Source organism: Clarias gariepinus, chromosome 17 (assembly GCF_024256425.1).
Source record: "Clarias gariepinus isolate MV-2021 ecotype Netherlands chromosome 17, CGAR_prim_01v2, whole genome shotgun sequence".
Classification (NCBI taxonomy): Eukaryota; Metazoa; Chordata; class Actinopteri; order Siluriformes; family Clariidae; genus Clarias; species Clarias gariepinus.
In genome coordinates this window covers 14749405-14756722 of record NC_071116.1, presented here as the reverse complement: position 1 = coordinate 14756722, position 7318 = coordinate 14749405, and positions in this window count along the sequence as shown.

Genomic DNA, 7318 nt, shown 5'->3' with positions numbered 1-7318 from the left:
TCTCACAAATGCAGCGTTTTGCAAACAAACACAATCCGATTTGCAAAGAAAAAAATTCAATTTTCTCACAAATGCACCCTCCATATTTTCTCACAAATGCATCCATCCGTATTTTCTCACAAATGCACCCTCCATATTTTCTCACAAATGCATCCATCCGTATTTTCTCACAAATGCACCCTCCATATTTTCTCACAAATGCATCCATCCGTATTTTCTCACAAATGCATCCTCCGTATTTTCTCACACATGTGCCCAACCTATTTTCTCACAAATGCAATGGAGCAACTTCCTCTTCCAAAACAGCAGATGGCGCTATCGGTCAATTTACTCTATTCTCCCAAGACCTCAAACAATGTGTTTATATGGTTTACCCTTATGTCCCAGAGGAATATGAGTGGGGAACAGTTTTGAGGTCCATTATATATCCAGACATATTAACAATCCACTATCTTTAGGATAGAGCCCTGTAGGGGAATACAGTTATATCAAACCACAGCTGCATTTTAATTAACTATTGAATTATTAACTATAATTAGTGATCATATCTACATTTAAATAATCTGTGTCTGTAGTACAATCATACATTGTAGACAGCTGTTGCAGCGCGAGGTGTAGATACAGTAAGATGCAAGAATCGTTGTATTAGACTGCATGAAATTTATGAAACTTTTTACAAGCAGGTTTGTAATAGAATTCTGTCTGTAATTCAGTATGTTTACTGTTCATTTAAAGCTTTTTTACCCCTTATAACTTTGTTAAAGATTATTTAAATGTAGATATGATCACTAATTATAAAAGATTTTGATGCATCATGTCGCATACGTCTGGTATGGATATAAAAAGCCAAACATGATGGCAGTTCTTTCAGCCTTCAATAGTTAATTAAAATGCAGCTGTGGTTTGATATAACTGTATTATTCCCCTACAGGGCTCTATCCTAAAGATAGTGGAGTGTTAATACGTCTGGCTGTCTGGATATACAATGGACACCTCAAAACTGTTCCCCACTCATATTCCTCTGGGACATAAGGGTAAACCATATAAACACGTTGTTTGAGGTCTTGGGAGAATAGAGTAAATTGACCGATAGCGCCATCTGCTGTTTTGGAAGAGGAAATTGCTCCATTGCATTTGTGAGAAAATAGGTTGGGCACATGTGTGAGAAAATACGGAGGATGCATTTGTGAGAAAATACGGATGGATGCATTTGTGAGAAAATATGGATGGATGCATTTGTGAGAAAATACGGATGGATGCATTTGTGAGAAAATATGGAGGGTGCATTTGTGAGAAAGTTGAATTTTTTTCTTTGCAAATCGGATTGTGTTTGTTTGCAAAACGCTGCATTTGTGAGAAAGTCGTTTTTTTCTTTGCAAAGCAGATTGTGTTTGTTTGTTAAATTTTGGCACATAATTAACTCCATACTCTTCTTCCATGCTATTTGAAATACTAACAATTTAGTTTGATGTCATTTACATTCTAATTTCCGAGCGGTCTGTTTTAAAGTGTGCATGTGATCATTATACCAGGGAGCAAGTTTCTTATCTCTAATAATTTTTCTTTTAACTGGAGCTACATTATCTAAGGTATAACAGAACATCGACTCTAAATATTAATATAAAAAAATAAATAAATAAATATATTGAGTTCTGTGGGGTCAGACGGTGATCCAATCAAAGTTGGTAACCCTGGGAGATTACTGATAAAGCTTTGTGTGGTAGATGTTGTGAATTTACGTTCAATACGGTAGCGCGGCGCTGTGCGTACATTATTACTATGACACACTTTAATTGAAACAAAACAGTAATTTGAGATAACTTCAGACAGTGGAATTGTGAATAAACGACTAGGTTTGAGAAGAAATCTGCGAAATCACAAAGAAATTCAGAGTACGGCCCTGGAGGTCTGTAAATGATAATTAGTGGGTTCGACTGAGCTGACTTCATATTTGTAGTCACACTTATGTTACTATAGAGAACTTAAAATGCACTAAATTTGTGTTCGTGTTTTTGTACGATAGACAGATTATCATTGTAAATTACTGCAATTCCTCCTCCTCTACCAGTTAGCTGAGGCTGGTGTATGTAGCTGTATCCAGGAGGACCAGCTTCATTTAAAGCTACATACTCGTCCTGTTTAATCCAGGTTTCTGTTGAGTATATCAAACTCCTGATCCGTGATAATTTCATTAACAATAACTGCTTTTGATGCGAGAGGTCTTATATTTAACAGTCCTAGCTTCAGATCAGAAGTGTCAGATTAAATACCAAACGTAGAATACATATTATCCTTGACGACATGCATCAGGACAAAATTATTAGTGCAAAACAGAAACACTATCTGATAGGTCCAGACCATCCAAGGCAAAGACTATTTTATTTGTTGCCAAAGATTTATACCCCTTTGGAGGTAGGACAAAACTGGGGGAGGTCCTAGGGGGCCCCCCTATAGTGTCTGACTGTGGGAGCGAGTCTTACCATATAGCTTAGTATATTGACAACTTTTTAAATCCAGTTTCACAAAAACATAAGAGCTATCTAAGGGATAAAAAAAAATCGTCCTGGCTTATGCAAATATTTACATCGCTGGTTGGGAAATAACTCAAAATGTCATTTAACACATATGTTATATCACAGGTACTTGGACAACTTCTTTGGGATCTGGCAACATGGCAGGGGGAAGTTCAAGCACTTTTTTGAGGTGCTCAATACACATCACAAAAACATTACGGTTAAATACACTACAAATCATAATGATATTACAGTCTTGGATACCACAGTGTTTCAGGGAGATTCTTTGGGAAACTCTAGTACACTTAAAACAAAGGTTTATTTAAAAAATACGGATACCCACAGCCTGTTACATAAATTAAGTTTTCACCCTAAACATACCTTTAAAGGAATCATAAAATGACAACTGATTCGGTTTCATCACATTTGTACAGTGGAAGGAGACTTCTATAAGGCGACCCGCACTCAAGAGGTTTCTTTGTCACATAAAATCAACTACAGTATTCTTTACATTCGCAACATATAAATAAAAAGATTTTTTAAAAACTTTAAAAAGATATACAAGCACAAGTACCGGAATTACAAAGGTTTAGAGTTATATAGACCTGCCATAAAAATTGAAATCTCAATGACATCCTGTGTAGCTCTAGATTCATTTCCACAGTTCTTCAGCAACCATCTTCCTGGGATCATTATTTTAAGAGTGAATTATGTTCGGGGTATAGCAATCAACCTGTATTTTAACCGTAACAGGCAAAAACATTGTGTACACCATGACTAGTGTACAATGGGGTTACATGGGGGAAACAAAAAATACCCTCAGGTTAAGATTACAACACAGCGGTACTAAAAACTCAAAAAATATGTGTCGGTAAAACAGTTTAGACAACATGATATAAAGGATAAAAAAATTTGGGGGTTAAAAGCCAATTCCACATGGACAGCTTAACAGAGGAAAAGAAAAGAAAAAGTTTGGATACGTAGATTGAAAGTGTGGGCTCCTATGGGACTAAATGTAAATGCGCATGGGCGGTTGCACTCTGAGTTTTTGTGTGTTTTTACTTTTTTATAATACTTTTCTTCTATTATTTATTTATAACTTTATTTTGTAATTAATAGGTAAGGTCACCCGTTTAAACCATGCGTTATTATTCTTAGTTACTGTTAGGTTTTAAATGATGAAGTGTGTGTCCGAGCTAAGTTATAAGCTAAGAGAAGAAGAGTTTTAGCTTGTTGTGTCCGCCGCACCTTGATACACTTACCGGTCCGGGCCCGATCGACCGGGAGAGACAAACACACACACACGCAGGCATGATGTCTGAAGATCTCTGTTTATTCTCAGCAAAGAGAGCACATTTAAACGGTGCTACGTCCCAAACATCAAAAGAACCAGTCATTAACATGTCAGTCATAGAGGGACCCGGAGACAGGTGAGAGGATATACATTAGCATTCTCCTGATTAAAGAAAAGGATTCTAGTAGACAAGAGCCATTTGGATGTATCCTCGTCTGGATACAGGATATAAAAGGTGTTACTACAGAAGGCATGAGGAAGCACAGTGAGGGCTCTGTTCTCAGAGCACAGGAATCTTCTTATTAGATTACAATGTCTTACAATATTATAAAACCTTACAGTTACGCAATTTTAATTATGTTTTAAGTGCGCCGCATGATCAGCAAGAGAACCAGGGAACAGCTGATCGCACTGAAGCCAGCCGGCATTAAAGATACGATTCTGTATAGGACTAGGAGAAACAAACATTCTCGATGAGATATGGAGGAGGACGTCAAGAGGATGCAGAAGTGGAGGAAAGCAGTGCAGATGAGGTAAAGATGAAGAGAAATGAGCGGAGCATAAGGAAAGGATGAGGAAGTACAAGCTATATCTCCCGTCTCTTATCATGGGCAACGTGAGATCTCTAGGTAATAAGATGGAGGAGCTGAACGCCTTATGAAGGTCTGAAAACATCTTCTGTGAGTGCAGTCTGCTGTATTTTACTGAGACTTGGTTTTGTGGTGATGTGCCTGACTAACATATACACTAGACAGCTTCAGCGCAATATGGAGCGACAGGACAAGGAGAGAGAGAGTGGTAAGAGAAAAGAATGGGGGTTGGCTGTTTACATAAAATAGGACACAACACCTGCTACAGTATATGCTAATGTAGTGCTGTACAGCTCTAAACCCCCCGGGGAGGTTGGATCACAACCTAGTCTACCTCCTGCCAATATACAAAACCCCTGGTTTAGAGACAGCCTGCTTCAGTGAGGAATGTGAGAAGGTGGTCAGAAAGAGCCACTGCTGCCCTACATTGTTTGAAGCTACAGACTGGGAGGTTCTCTGTGAACCACATGGCGAGGACATTGTTGGCATGACAGACTGCATCACAGAGTACATTAACTTTTATTTTGACACCTGTGTACCAATGAAAAATATTCGCTGCTTCTCCAACAACAAACCCTGGGTTAACAAAGATATTAAAGCCTGCTTAAATGTGAAAAAAGTGCTTTTAGGTCTAATTCAAATTTTATTTGTCACATCCACAGTCATACACAGTACGATATGCAGTAAAATTCTTAGATGATTTTTATAAAATTTAAAAAATTTATAAACAATTAACAAGAAATAAGAATTAAATAGTTGAAACTATGAGAAAATATAACAAAATTTAAATAAATAAATAAATCATAGCCTATCAGAGAACTATATAAGAAATATAGTCTAGTGATAAGGAAGCGGCAAAAAAAAAAGTTTAAAGAATGCTAGCTGGCATGAGAAAGGATCATACAGGAAAAAAAAAGGAACAAAAGCTGAAACAAAACAGGAGAGAGGCTCAAGAGAGGAGCATCACTGGCTATAAGACAGGTGACCAGGCTATTGAGGGGAATGTGAAACGTGCAAACGGTCTCAACACTTTCTTCAATAGATGTGCCTATGTCTCTCTCAGACTTCCCCCGGCTTGAGCCTCAATCCACACTCTCCTCCTCCCACGTCCTCCTCTATACAGGCAACAGCCATTACTCCTGCACTCCCCTCAATCAATATCTCAGAGGATCAGGTCAAACGTTGTCTGAGCAAGCTTAGCCCTACAAAGGCTGCAGGTCCGGATAAGATCAATCCTGAAATCCTGTGCTCCACAACTCTTTGAAGTCTGTTTCTACAGAAAGCCCCTGCGTTGTGGAGAACATCATGCATTGTACCAGTCACCAAAATACCACATCCCTGTGCCTAGAATGACTACAGGCCTGTTGCTTTGACATTGTACATTATAAAGGTGTTTGAGAGACTGATCCTGGATATACCTTGTCCCCTGGTGAAGTCGTCTTTGGACCCTCTTCAGTTTGCCTTTCATGGGAGTAGAGTAACCCATAATACACCTGCTCCATCGAACCTACTCCCACTTTGACAAGGCTGGGACCACCGTAAGGATGATGTTCTTTGACTTCTTCAGTGCCTTCAACACCATCCAACCAGCAGAACTGGGGGAGAAACTAATGACCATACACATTGACACCTGCTTGGTTTCCTGGATTATTGACTATCTGACCCACCATTCCCAGTATGTCCGGCTACAGAACTGGGTGTCCGGGACAGTGATCTGCAGCACCGGAGCTCCCCAGGGGCCTGTACTGTCTCCCTTTCTTTGCACCCTCTATACATCCACTTTCAGATATAACTCAGTGTTATGCCATTCACAGAAGAAGTTCTCCAATGTCTCTGTGGTTGTTGGATGTGGTTGTTGTGATGGTGACATCTCTGAGTACCTGTCTGTGGTGGATGACTTTCTCTGGGGTTAGGGTAATTACCTACAACTCAACATCAGGAAAACGAAGGAGATGGTGGTAGACTTCAGAAGACTCCTGTGACTCCTATATCTGTCCAGCGGGAGATAGTGGTCATGGTCTCAGAATACAAATATCTGGGAGTTCATCTTGATGATAAACTCGAGTGGTCACTCAACACAACGGCACTCCACAAGAAAGGACAGAGCCGGTTGCATTTTTGGTCTTTTAATGTCTGCATCACCATTCTATGGATGTTTTATGAAACCATTGTGGAAAGTCTCATTTTTTATGCTGTGGTCTGTTGGGGCTGTAACATGAAGGTGTCAGATAGGAACTGGACAAGGCAATTAAAAAGACCGGATCTGTGCTAGACACGAAGCTTGACCCTTTGGATGTAGTAGCGAAGAGGAGGATTCTGTCCAAAGTACAATCCATCTTGAACAATCCTTCTCTGACCAGAGGAGCAAATTTAGCCAGAGACTGATTACCACTAAGTGTTTCACAGAGCACCAGAGGATATCTTTTTTCCCAACAGCCATAAAATTATAAAACGCTACACTATGTGGATATTCACTGTCAGTAACAATAACAAAATAAGACAATATTACATACCTGTATTAATATTGTAATAATTATATTACATATCAATGCAATGTGTAATAAAATAGTACTTACATTAGATTACTTATATAGATTATTTATTATGTAATATTTACCAGTGCTCTTGGGTCATATTTAATTTGCAATAAGTTATTCAAAAGGTTTTGCGCGCAATATGGTACTTATCTGTTTTAGGACTCTTTATTTTATTTATTTTTATTTTTTTTTATTATCTTATTTTATTTTATATTATTATTTATTACTTTTTCCTTTTTACTGGATAACAACTGTGAGCAACCGTAACCAAGAATAAGCAATTTCCCTTTTGGGATTAATAAAGTTCTTTGAATCTTGACCACCACATCAGACAGGGAATGCAGCAACTTTACAAACTGGGAAAGGAAGAAGGGGAGGTATGTA